General features: G+C 42.8%; 1 pseudogene; it reads left to right on the plus strand.

Moving 5' to 3' along the window:
• Positions 1-354: 354 nt before the first annotated feature.
• On the plus strand, positions 355-14,640 carry LOC115460555 (annotated as a pseudogene).
• The last annotated feature ends 247 nt before the right edge of the window (positions 14,641-14,887 follow it).

Below are 14,887 nucleotides of genomic sequence, written 5' to 3' on the forward strand. Positions count from 1 at the left end.
TATGGGAATAGCTTTACGAACAAAGCAGACATTATAAAACATAAGAAAAACAACACTGATGAGAGAATATCTTCATGTCCTGGATGTGAGAAAAGCTCCAACAAGGAAGAAAATTTCCACCAAGGACAGAGCTCAGTTTCAAGTGCTGAATGTCAGAAAAGCTTTAGTCAAGAGGAAGCAGTCATAGACCATCAAAAAGCTCAAACTGTTGGGGAATCAGACACTTCTACTAAATCTGAAAAAATATTTTGCAGGAAGGCAACGCTCTCAAAATACCAAGAAATCGAGAAAAATGAGAGATTTTATACTTCTGCTGACAGTGGTATAAGTGCTTGTTGGAAAGGAAACCTCACAATGCCCAAGAGGCTTAATTCAGTAGTGAAACCATTTACCTCTACTATGTGTGGTAAAAGCTTCACTACAGACAGTCTCCGAGACCACCCGAAAACTGACACTGGAATGAACCCATTTACTTGTACTGACTGTAATGAAAGCTTCAGTCAAAAAGAACACCTCACAAAACACAAGAGAATCCACAGCATTGAGCGATTTCCATGTAGTGAGTGCGGTAAAAGCTTAAGTACGAAGGGAAAACTGATCAGACACCAGAAAATCCATACAGGTGAGAAGCCATTTACATGTACTGAGTGTGGTAAAAGCTTAAGTACAAAGGAAACACTGATCAAACACCAGAAAATCCATACAGGAGAAAAGCCATTTACATGTACTGAGTGTGGTAAAAGCTTTAGTAGCAAGGGAGCACTTACCATACACCATAGAATTCACACAGGTGAGAAGCCGTTTACATGTAGTGAGTGTGGTAAAAGCTTTACTATGACGAGTACACTGACGAAACACCAGAGAATCCACACAGGAGAAAAGCCATTTACATGTACTGAGTGTGGTAAAAGCTTTACTGAGAAGTATTCACTGACCATACACCAGAAAATCCACAGAGGAGAAAAGCCATTTACATGTACTGAGTGTGGTAAAAGCTTTAGAATAATGAAAAGGCTGATCATACACCAGAGAATCCACACAGGAGAGAAGCCATTTACATGTTCTGAGTGTGGTAAAAGCTTTACTGAGAAGTATACACTGACCATACACCAGAGAATCCACACAGGAGGAAAGCCATTTACATGTACTGAGTGTGGTAAAAGCTTTACTGCAAAGGGAGAACTGATGACACACCAGAGAAGACACACAGGAGAGAAGCCATTTACATGTACTGAGTGTGGTAAAAGCTTTACTGCGAAGAGAGTACTGATGGCACACCAGAGAAGACACACAGGAGAGAAGCCATTTACATGTACTGAGTGTAGTAGAAGCTTTAGTAAAAAGAAAGCACTAACCATACACCAGAGAATCCACACAGGAGAGAAGCCATTTACATGTACTGAGTGTGGTAGAAGCTTTACTGAGAAGAGAATACTGATGACACACCAGAGAAGACACACAGGAGAGAAGCCATTTACATGTACTGAGTGTGGTAAAAGCTTTACTGTGAAGAATACACTGACCACACATCAGAGAATTCACACAGGGGTGAATCTGTTTACATGTAGTGAGTGTGGTAAAAGCTTTACTGAGATCAGAAGTCTGACCATACACCAGAGAATCCACACAGGAGAGAATCCATTTACATGTACTGAGTGTGGTAAAAGCTTTAGTGACAAGAGTACACTGACCAGACACCAGAGAGTCCACACAGGTGAGAAGCCATTTACATGTACTGAGTGTGGTAAAAGATTTACTGAGAAGAAAAAAGTCAACAAACATCAAAAAATCCACACAGGTGAGAAGCCATTTACATGTACTGAGTGTGGTAAAAGCTTTACTGAGAAGAGTACACTGACCAGACACCAGAGAGTCCACACAGGTGAGAAGCCATTTACATGTACTGAGTGTGGTAAAAGCTTTAGTGAGAAAAATACACTGATCGTACACCAGAGAATCCACTCACGTGAGAAGCCATTTACACGGATCAGGCGACCCTCAGGGGGAGGAATGCTGGCTTCGGCCTAACCCCTGGTAAGCCTTTCCTCAGCTGAGAGGTGCCCAGCTCTACCACCGGCTGCCTTTCAGGTGCTGTGGAGGACTTGCAGCTCATCTGCATATCCTTACAGCCTTCTCCGGGGTGACACCCAGGTCCACTCCGATCCACTCAGGGCCTCCGCTCTAGGTGCCGCCCGGGGCATTTTTCTCTTTGTATCTAATCTTTTTCCATTTGCTAAAGTACCTTAATCGTTTATGGCCCCTATTCACATTCTCTTCCTAGCTCTGTCCCTTCCTAATTTTTTCCCTCACCCCCTACCTCTCTCCGCTACAGGAACTTACTTCCCATCCATTGACTTCATCACCTCACCTTCTCTCCTACCCTCTTCCTCCCTCTTGGCTTTTAATCTCCGTCTCTTTCTTCCCTCCATTTTGCCTTCCCCATTCCACCTAAATACCTCTCGCCTTCGACGCCTTCGTGGCCACACCTCTCCTACTCTCCTCCGCTCTCTTTTACTCCTTCTCTTACTCTCAGCTGGTGACATCAATCCCAATCCTGGCCCTCCTCACCAACTATTATCCAAACTCTACAGATCTCACCGTGACCTCTCTAACCTCATCTCTAATCCTCTACTCCCCTCCTCTTCTCTGCCCTTCTCTTGCGCCCTATGGAATGCCTGCTCTATCTGTAACAAACTCCCCTATATCCAGGACCTCTTTATCTCGCGTCACCTCCATCTGCTCGCCATAACAGAAACCTGGCTCTGCCCTGATGACTCTGCTTCAGTCGCAGCCCTGTGCCATGGCGGTTATCTATTTTCACATACTCCTCGCCCTGCTGGCCGTGGGGGCGGTGTTGGACTACTTCTCTCTCCCTCCTCCAGATTTCAACCCCTTCTTCCACCTCAATCTCACTGTTTTTCCTCCTTTGAAGTCCACTCTATCCGCCTTTTCTCTCCTCTGCCTCTTCGAATAGCGGTCATTTATCGTCCCCCTGATAAGTCCCTTTCATCCTTTCTCAGTGACTTTGACGCCTGGCTTGCCTTCTTCCATGATCCTTCCTCCCCCTCTCTCATCCTTGGTGACTTTAATATTCCTGCTAATGATCCTTCCAACTCTTATATTTCCAAGGTACTCACTTTAACATCCTCCTTTAATCTCCAACTATGCTCCACCTCCCCCACTCATCAAAATGGTCACTGTCTTGATCTCATCTTCTCCTCCAACTGTTCATCTTCTAGTTTCCTTGCCTCTGATCTTCCCTCCTCTGATCACCATCTTATAACTTTCACACTTAAATCTCCTCCCTCCCAGTCCCGTCCTATCTTATCTAATTTATCTAGGAATCTTCACGATATTGACCCTTCATCTCTATCCTCCCATGTTTCAAACCTCCTCTCTACTGTGGCACCATCCACGTCTGTCAATGAGGCTGTTTCTTCTTACAACAATACTCTATCCTCTGCCTTAGACACTCTTGCACCTTTGATGACACGCCCTGTAAGGCGTACAAAACCCCAACCTTGGCTGACTTCTAATATCCGCTACCTACGTTCCTGTACCCGTTCCGCCGAACGCCTCTGGCGGAAATCTCGGGCCCTTGCTGATTTCTTACACTTTAAGTTCATGCTGACCTCCTTCCAATCTGCTCTTTTACGCGCCAAACAGGATTATTATATCCAACTGACCAACTCTCTTGGCTCTAATCCTCGACTTCTCTTCACCACATTGAACTCTCTCCTCAAGGTGCCCCCTCCCCCAACTCCCCCTTCATTATCTCCTCAGACCCTTGCTGAATTCTTTCACAACAAGGTTCAAAAGATAAACCTTGCTTTCTCTACCTCACCACCTCTCCCTCCACTAGTCCGTTCCCCTCTCTCTCCTTCCCCTCATTCCCTTTCCTCCTTTCCTGAAGTTACTATTGAGGAAACTACACTTCTCCTTTCTTCCTCAAAATGTACCACCTGTTCCTCTGATCCCATTCCCACCCACCTTCTTAATGCCATCTCTCCTGCTCTTATTCCTTTTATCTGTCACATTCTCAACCTCTCACTTTCCACTGCGACTGTCCCTGCTGCCTTTAAACATGCTGTGGTCACACCTCTCCTTAAGAAGCCTTCACTTGACCCTACTTGTCCCTCTAATTACCGACCCATCTTCCTCCTTCCTTTTCTCTCCAAATTACTTGAGCGTGCTGTTCACTGCCGCTGCCTTGATTTTCTCTCCTCACATGCTATCCTTGACCCACTACAATCTGGTTTTTGCCCTCTCCACTCAACTGAAACTGCGCTTACTAAAGTCTCCAATGACCTATTACTGGCTAAATCCAGAGGTCAATATTCCATCCTCATTCTTCTTGATCTTTCTGCTGCTTTTGACACTGTCGATCACAGCATACTTCTCGATACCCTGTCCTCACTTGGATTCCATGGCTCTATCCTTTCCTGGTTCTCTTCCTACCTCTCCCTCCGCACCTTTAGTGTTCACTCTGGTGGATCCTCTTCTACTTCTATCCCTCTGCCTGTCGGCGTACCTCAGGGTTCTGTTCTTGGTCCCCTCCTCTTTTCTATCTACACTTCTTCCCTTGGCTCATTAATCTCATCCCATGGCTTTTCCTACCATCTCTATGCTGATGACTCTCAAATCTACCTTTCTACCCCTGATATCTCACCTTGCATCCAAACCAAAGTTTCAGCGTGCTTGTCTGACATTGCTGTCTGGATGTCTCAACGCCACCTGAAATTAAATATGACCAAAACCGAGCTTCTCATTTTCCCCCCCAAACCCACCTCCCCGCTCCCCCCGTTTTCTATTTCTGTTGATGGCTCTCTCATTCTCCCTGTATCCTCAGCTCGAAACCTTGGGGTCATCTTTGACTCTTCTCTTTCCTTCTCTGCTCATATCCAGCAGATTGCCAAGACCTGTCGTTTCTTTCTTTACAACATCTGTAAAATCCGCCCCTTTCTTTCCGAGCACTCTACCAAAACCCTCATCTACACCCTTGTCACCTCTCGCTTAGACTACTGCAATCTGCTTCTTGCTGGCCTCCCACTTAGTCACCTCTCCCCTCTCCAGTCGGTTCAAAACTCTGCTGCCCGTCTCATCTTCCGCCAGGGTCGCTTTACTCATACTACCCCTCTCCTCAAGACCCTTCACTGGCTCCCTATCCGTTTTCGCATCCTGTTCAAACTTCTTCTACTAACCTATAAATGTACTCACTCTGCTGCTCCCCAGTATCTCTCCACACTCGTCCATCCCTACACCCCTTCCCGTGCACTCCGCTCCATGGATAAATCCTTCTTATCTGTTCCCTTCTCCACTACTGCCAACTCCAGACTTCGTGCCTTTTGTCTCGCTGCACCCTACGCCTGGAATAAACTTCCTGAGCCCCTACGTCTTGCCCCATCCTTGGCCACCTTTAAATCTAGACTGAAAGCCCACCTCTTTAACATTGCTTTTGACTCGTAACCACTTGTAACCACTCGCCTCCACCTACCCTCCTCTCTTCCTTCCCGTTCACATTAATTGATTTGATTTGCTTACTTTATTTATTTTTTGTCTATTAGATTGTAAGCTCTTTGAGCAGGGACTGTCTTTCTTCTATGTTTGTGCAGCGCTGCGTATGCTTTGTAGTGCTATAGAAATGCTAAATAGTAGTAGTAGTAGTAGTAGTACTGAGTGTGGAAAAAGCTTTACTGAGAAGAAAACACTGACCAGACACCGGAGAATCCACAGACACCAGAAAATCCAACAGGTGAAAAGCCGTTTACATGCAGTGAGTGTGGTAAAAGCTTTAGCTTAAAGGGAAAATTGACCAAACATAGAGAAAATCCACACAGGAGAGAAATCATTTGCCTGTAGTGAGTGTGCTAAAAGCTTTACGGAGAAGAATACACTGACCAGACACCAGAGACTCCACACAGGTGACAAGCCATTTACATGTACTGAGTGTGGTAAGAGCATTAGTAAAGAAGGAACACTGACCGTACACCAGAGAATCCACACAGGGGTGAATCTCACCTCTTCAATGCTGCCTTCGGTGCCTAACCGCTCGAGATAGATAGAATGCCCCAATCTATCCACCCTATCAGATTAACTGTTCACTCGTCCTCTAGATTGTTCACTTGTCTTTAGATTGTTCTCTTGTCTTTTAGATTGTAAGCTCTTTGAGCAGGGACCGTCCTTCTATGTTTAAATTGTACAGCGCTGCGTAACCCTAGTAGCGCTTTAGAAATGCTAGTTAGTAGTAGTAGTAGTAGTAATCTGTTTACATGTACTGAGTGTGGTAAAAGCTTTAATAAAAAGGAATACTGATCAGACACCAGAAAATCTATACATTTGAGAAGCCGTGTACATGTAGTGAGTGTGATAAAAGCTTTACTGGAATAACACACTGACCAGACACCAGAGAATCCACACAGGAGAGAAGCCATTTATTTGTACTGAGTGTGGTAAAAGCTTTACTGAGCAGAAAAAAGTGACCAGACATCAGAAAATCCACACAGGTGAGAAGCCATTTATTTGTACTGAGTGTGGTAAAAGCTTTACTGAGCAGAAAAAAGTGACCAGACATCAGAAAATCCACACAGGTGAGAAGCCATTTACAATTACTGAATGTGGTAAAAGCTTTACGGAGAAGAATACACTGACCAGACACGAGAGAATCCACAGATGTGAAAAGCCATTTACATGTACTGAGTGTGGTAAAAGCTTTAGTAAAAAGGAAGCACTGACCTTATACCACAGACTCCACACCACAGAATCCACACATGTGAAAAGCCATTTAAATGTAATAAGTGTGGTAAAAGCTTTACTGAGAAGAAAACACTGACCAGACATCAGAAAATCCATACAGGACAGAAGCCATTTATATGTAATCAGTGTGGTAAAAGCTTTAGTATAATAGGGACTCTGATCGTACACCAGAGAAGACATACAGGTGAGGAGCCATTTACATGTACTGAGTGTGGTAAAAGCTTTAGTAAAAAGGAAACACTGACAATACACAAACACAGGTGAGAAGCCATTTACATTACTGAGTGAGGTAAACGCTTTAGCTTAAAGGGAACACTGACCATACACCAGAGAATCCACACAGATGAGAAGCTGTTTACATGTACTGAGTGTGGTAAAACTTTACTGAGAAGTATACACTGACCAAACACCAGAGAAACCCACAGGAGAAAAACCATTTACATTTACATGTACTGAGTGTAGTAAAAGCTTTACTGAGAAGAAAACACTGACCAGACACCAGAGAATCCACACAGCAGAGAAGCCCTTTACATGTACTGAGTGTGGTAAGAGCTTTAGTAAAAAAGGAACACTGACCGTACACCAGAGAATCCACACAGGGGTGAATCAGTTTATAAGTAGTAAGTGTGGTAAAAGCTTTAGTAGAAAGAAAACACTGACCATACACCGGAGAATCCACACAGGTGAAAAGCCATTTACATGTACTGAGTGTGGTAAAAGCTTTAGTGAGAAAAAAACACTGATCGTAAACCAGAGAATCCACACAGGTGAGAAGCCATTTACATGTACTGAGTGTGGAAAAAGCTTTACTGAGAAGAAAACACTGACCAGACACCGGAGAATCCACAGACACCAGAAAATCCAACAGGTGAAAAGCCGTTTACATGCAGTGAGTGTGGTAAAAGCTTTAGCTTAAAGGGAAAACTGACCAAACACAGAGAAAATCCACATAGGAGAGAAACCATTTGCCTGTAGTGAGTGTGCTAAAAGCTTTACTGAGAAGAATACGCTGACCAGACACCAGAGACTCCACACAGGTGACAAGCCATTTACATGTACTGAGTGTGATAAAAGCTTTAATAAAAAGGAATACTGATCAGACACCAGAAAATCTATACATTTGAGAAGCCGTGTACATGTAGTGAGTGTGGTAAACGCTTTACTGGAAGAACACACTGACCACACACCAGAGAATCCACACAGGAGAGAAGCCATTTACTTGTAGTGAGTGTGGTAAAAGCTTTACGGAGAAGAAAACACTGACCAGACATCAGAAAATCCACACAGGAGAGAAGCCATTTACTTGTACTGAGTGTGGTAAGAGCTTTAGTAAAAAAGGAACACTGACCGTACACCAGAGAATCCACACAGGGGTGAATCAGTTTATACGTAGTAAGTGTGGTAAAAGCTTTAGTAGAAAGAAAACACTGACCATACACCAGAGAATCCACACAGGAGAGAAGCCATTTACATGTACTGAGTGTGGTAGAAGCTTTATTAAAAAGGAAGCACTGACCATACACCAGAGAATCCACACAGGTGAAAAGCTATTTACATGTAGTGAGTGTGGTAAAAGCTTTAGTGAGAAAAAAACACTGACCATACACCAGAGAATCCACACAGGTGAGAAGCCATTTACATGTACTGAGTGTGGTAAAAGCTTTAATAAAAAGGAATACTGATCAGACACCAGAAAATCTATACATTTGAGAAGCCGTGTACATGTAGTGAGTGTGGTAAACGCTTTACTGGAAGAACACACTGACCACACACCAGAGAATCCACACAGGAGAGAAGCCATTTACTTGTACCTAGTGTGGTAAGAGCTTTAGTAAAAAAGGAACACTGACCGTACACCAGAGAATCCACACAGGGGTGAATCAGTTTATACGTAGTAAGTGTGGTAAAAGCTTTAGTAGAAAGAAAACACTGACCATACACCAGAGAATCCACACAGGAGAGAAGCCATTTACATGTACTGAGTGTGGTAGAAGCTTTATTAAAAAGGAAGCACTGACCATACACCAGAGAATCCACACAGGTGAAAAGCTATTTACATGTACTGAGTGTGGTAAAAGCTTTAATAAAAAGGAATACTGATCAGACACCAGAAAATCTATACATTTGAGAAGCCGTGTACATATAGTGAATGTGGTAAAAGCTTTACTGGAAGAACACACTGACCACACACCAGAGAATCCACACAGGAGAGAAGCCATTTACTTATACTGAATGTGGTAAAAGCTTTACTGAGAAGAAAAAAGTGACCAGACATCAGAAAATCCACACAGGTTAGAAGCCATTTATATGTAATAAGTGTGGTAAAAGCTTTAGAGTAATGGGAAATTTGATCGTACACCAGAGAATCCACACAGGTGAGAAGCCGTTTACATGTCCTGAGTGTGGTAAATGCTTTAGTGAGAAGAAAACACTGACCATACATCACAGAATCCACACAGGAGAGAAGCCATTTACATGTACTGAGTTGTGTAGAAGCTTTATTAAAAAGGAAGCACTAACCATACACCAGAGAATCCACACAGGTGAGAAGTCATTTACATGTACTGAGTGTGGTAAAAGCTTTACTGAGAAGAAAACACTGATGACACACCAGAGAAGACACACAGGAGAGAAGCCATTTACATGTACTGAGTGTGGTAAAAGCTTTACTGGGAAGAAAACACTGACCAGACATCAGAGAATTCACACAGGGGTGAATCTGTTTACATGTAGTGAGTGTGGTAAAAGCTTTACTGAGATCAGAAGACTGACCATACAGCTGAAAATCCACACAGGAGACAAGCCATTTACATGTACTGAGTGTGGTAAAAGCTTTACTGAGAAGAACACACTGACCATACACCAGAGAATCCACACAGGAGAGAATCCACTTACATGTACTGAGTATGGTAAAAGCTTTACTGAGAAGAAAAATGTCACCAGAGATCAAAAAATCCACACAGGTGAGAAGCCATTGTAACACTAGGGGACGCTGTGCTTATGACAACACAAAAGCCACCAGACACAATATGCGGTATATCGCTTTTATTGGTGATACATATGTGAACACATACACCAAGATACTTACAGCACCCGCAATTCAGTCAGCATCTGGGAAGACCACCAGGGAAGCACTGGCTCGTCTCAGAGATAGCAGGGAAATACCCTTCACTGAACAAGGCGTCCCTATGTTCAGGCAAGCTTCTAAAGAAAGTCCCATGCTCCCCCCTCTTTTATAGTGTGAAACAAACACCTGTGCGTGTGAAGATGAGCTAGCTCATAACTCCCCCAGACCTGCATAGGCTGAAGGTGCCTTTCCCAGACTTGCACAAGCTGGCATCCCTTAAACAACCAGCCTGTTTCCCATAACAGAGAATAACTCCCCCAGACCTGCACAGGCTGAAGGTGCCTTTCCCATACGTGCTGCAATCCCTTAAACAACTAGCCTGTTTCCCATAATAGAGAATATCAACACATAATTACAGCCAAAACATTCCACTCATTCCATCCCCAGCTGACCCTCAATCCCATGTATTACAGCCATTTACATGTACTGAGTGTGATAAAAGCTTTAATAAAAAGGAATACTGATCAGACACCAGAAAATCTATACATTTGAGAAGCCGTGTACATATAGTGAGTGTGGTAAAAGCTTTACTGGAAGAACACACTGACCACACACCAGAGAATCCACACAGGAGAGAAGCCATTTACTTGTACTGAATGTGGTAAAAGCTTTACTGAGAAGAAAAAAGTGACCAGACATCAGAAAATCCACACAGGTGAGAAGCCATTTATATGTAATAAGTGTGGTAAAAGCTTTAGAGTAATGGGAAATCTGATCGTACACCAGAGAATCCACAAAGGTGAGAAGCCGTTTACATGTCCTGAGTGTGGTAAAAGCTTTAGTGAGAAGAAAACACTGACCATACATCACAGAATCCACACAGGAGAGAAGCCATTTACATGTACTGAGTGTGGTAAAAGCTTTAGTAAAAAGGGAACACTGATCAGACACCAGAAAATCCACACAGGAGAGAAGCCATTTACATGTACTGAGTGTGATAAAAGCTTTAATAAAAAGGAATACTGATCAGACACCAGAAAATCTATACATTTGAGAAGCCGTGTACATGTAGTGAGTGTGGTAAAAGCTTTACTGGAAGAACACACTGACCAGACACCAGAGAATCCACACAGGAGAGAAGCCATTTACTTGTACTGAGTGTGGTAAAAGCTTTACTGAGAAGAAAAAAGTGACCAGACATCAGAAAATCCACACAGGTGAGAAGCCATTTACATGTGTGGTAAAAGCTTTACGGAGAAAAAAACACTGACCAGACACCAGAGAATCCACACAGGAGAGAAGCTATTTACATGTACTGAGTGTGGTAAGAGCTTTAGTAAAAAAGGAGCACTATCCATACACCAGAGAATCCACACAGGGGTGAATCAGTTTATACGTAGTAAGTGTGGTAAAAGCTTTAGTAGAAAGAAAACACTGACCATACACCAGAGAATCCACACAGGAGAGAAGCCATTTACATGTACTGAGTGTGGTAGAAGCTTTATTAAAAAGGAAACACTGACCATACACCAGAGAATCCACACAGATGAAAAGCTATTTACATGTACTGAGTGTGGTAAAAGCTTTAGTGAGAAAAAAACACTGACCACACACCAGAGAATCCACACAGGAGAGAAGCCATTTACTTGTACTGAATGTGGTAAAAGCTTTACTGAGAAGAAAAAAGTGACCAGACATCAGAAAATCCACACAGGTGAGAAGCCATTTACATGTAGTGAGTGTGCTAAAAGCTTTACTGGGAAAAATACACTGACCAGACACCAGAGACTCCACACAGGTGAGAAGCTAGTTACATGTACTGAGTGTGGTAAGAGCTTTAGTAAAAAAGGAACACTGACCGTACACCAGAAAATCCACACAGGGGTGAATCAGTTTATACGTAGTAAGTGTGGTAAAAGCTTTAGTAGAAAGAAAACACTGACCATACACCAGAGAATCCACACAGGAGAGAAGCCATTTACATGTACTGAGTGTGGTAGAAGCTTTATTAAAAAGGAAGCACTGACCATACACCAGAGAATCCACACAGGTGAAAAGCTATTTACATGTAGTGAGTGTGGTAAAAGCTTTAATAAAAAGGAATACTGATCAGACACCAGAAAATCTATACATTTGAGATGCCGTGTACATATAGTGAATGTGGTAAAAGCTTTACTGGAAGAACACACTGACCACACACCAGAGAATCCACACAGGAGAGAAGCCATTTAGTTGTACTGAATGTGGTAAAAGCTTTACTGAGAAGAAAAAAGTGACCAGACATCAGAAAATCCACACAGGTGAGAAGCCATTTATATGTAATAAGTGTGGTAAAAGCTTTAGAGTAATGGGAAATCTGATCGTACACCAGAGAATCCACACAGGTGAGAAGCCGTTTACATGTCCTGAGTGTGGTAAAAGCTTTAGTGAGAAGAAAACACTGACCATACATCACAGAATCCACACAGGAGAGAAGCCATTTACATGTACTGAGTGTGGTAAAAGCTTTAGTAAAAAGGGAACACTGATTAGACACCAGAAAATCCACACAGGAGAGAAGCCATTTACATGTACTGAGTTGTGTAGAAGCTTTATTAAAAAGGAAGCACTAACCATACACCAGAGAATCCACACAGGTGAGAAGTCATTTACATGTACTGAGTGTGGTAAAAGCTTTACTGAGAAGAAAACACTGATGACACACCAGAGAAGACACACAGGAGAGAAGCCATTTACATGTACTGAGTGTGGTAAAAGCTTTACTGGGAAGAAAACACTGACCAGACATCAGAGAATTCACACAGGGGTGAATCTGTTTACATGTAGTGAGTGTGGTAAAAGCTTTACTGAGATCAGAAGACTGACCATACAGCTGAAAATCCACACAGGAGACAAGCCATTTACATGTACTGAGTGTGGTAAAAGCTTTACTGAGAAGAACACACTGACCATACACCAGAGAATCCACACAGGAGAGAATCCACTTACATGTACTGAGTATGGTAAAAGCTTTACTGAGAAGAAAAATGTCACCAGAGATAAAAAAAATCCACACAGGTGAGAAGCCATTGTAACACTAGGGGACGCTGTGCTTATGACAACACAAAAGCCACCAGACACAATATGCGGTATATCGCTTTTATTGGTGATACATATGTGAACACATACACCAAGATACTTACAGCACCCGCAATTCAGTCAGCATCTGGGAAGACCACCAGGGAAGCACTGGCTCGTCTCAGAGATAGCAGGGAAATACCCTTCACTGAACAAGGCGTCCCTATGTTCAGGCAAGCTTCTAAAGAAAGTCCCATGCTCCCCCCTCTTTTATAGTGTGAAACAAACACCTGTGCGTGTGAAGATGAGCTAGCTCATAACTCCCCCAGACCTGCATAGGCTGAAGGTGCCTTTCCCAGACTTGCACAAGCTGGCATCCCTTAAACAACCAGCCTGTTTCCCATAACAGAGAATAACTCCCCCAGACCTGCACAGGCTGAAGGTGCCTTTCCCATACGTGCTGCAATCCCTTAAACAACTAGCCTGTTTCCCATAATAGAGAATATCAACACATAATTACAGCCAAAACATTCCACTCATTCCATCCCCAGCTGACCCTCAATCCCATGTATTACAGCCATTTACATGTACTGAGTGTGATAAAAGCTTTAATAAAAAGGAATACTGATCAGACACCAGAAAATCTATACATTTGAGAAGCCGTGTACATATAGTGAGTGTGGTAAAAGCTTTACTGGAAGAACACACTGACCACACACCAGAGAATCCACACAGGAGAGAAGCCATTTACTTGTACTGAATGTGGTAAAAGCTTTACTGAGAAGAAAAAAGTGACCAGACATCAGAAAATCCACACAGGTGAGAAGCCATTTATATGTAATAAGTGTGGTAAAAGCTTTAGAGTAATGGGAAATCTGATCGTACACCAGAGAATCCACACAGGTGAGAAGCCGTTTACATGTCCTGAGTGTGGTAAAAGCTTTAGTGAGAAGAAAACACTGACCATACATCACAGAATCCACACAGGAGAGAAGCCATTTACATGTACTGAGTGTGGTAAAAGCTTTAGTAAAAAGGGAACACTGATCAGACACCAGAAAATCCACACAGGAGAGAAGCCATTTACATGTACTGAGTGTGATAAAAGCTTTAATAAAAAGGAATACTGATCAGACACCAGAAAATCTATACATTTGAGAAGCCGTGTACATGTAGTGAGTGTGGTAAAAGCTTTACTGGAAGAACACACTGACCAGACACCAGAGAATCCACACAGGTGAGAAGCCATTTACATGTGTGGTAAAAGCTTTACGGAGAAGAAAACACTGACCAGACACCAGAGAATCCACACAGGAGAGAAGCTATTTACATGTACTGAGTGTGGTAAGAGCTTTAGTAAAAAAGGAGCACTATCCATACACCAGAGAATCCACACAGGGGTGAATCAGTTTATACGTAGTAAGTGTGGTAAAAGCTTTAGTAGAAAGAAAACACTGACCATACACCAGAGAATCCACACAGGAGAGAAGCCATTTACATGTACTGAGTGTGGTAGAAGCTTTATTAAAAAGGAAACACTGACCATACACCAGAGAATCCACACAGATGAAAAGCTATTTACATGTACTGAGTGTGGTAAAAGCTTTAGTGAGAAAAAAACACTGACCATACACCAGAGAATCCACACAGGTGAGAAGCCATTTACATGTACTGAGTGTGGTAAAAGCTTTAATAAAAAGGAATACTGATCAGACACCAGAAAATCTATACATTTGAGAAGCCGTGTACATATACTGAGTGTGGTAAAAGCTTTACTGGAAGAACACACTGACCACACACCAGAGAATCCACACAGGAGAGAAGCCATTTACTTGTACTGAATGTGGTAAAAGCTTTACTGAGAAGAAAAAAGTGACCAGACATCAGAAAATCCACACAGGTGAGAAGCCATTTACATGTAGTGAGTGTGCTAAAAGCTTTACTGGGAAAAATACACTGACCAGACACCAGAGACTCCACACAGGTGAGAAGCTAGTTACATGTACTGAG

Source organism: Microcaecilia unicolor, chromosome 1 (genome assembly GCF_901765095.1).
Source record: "Microcaecilia unicolor chromosome 1, aMicUni1.1, whole genome shotgun sequence".
NCBI lineage: Eukaryota > Metazoa > Chordata > Amphibia > Gymnophiona > Siphonopidae > Microcaecilia > Microcaecilia unicolor.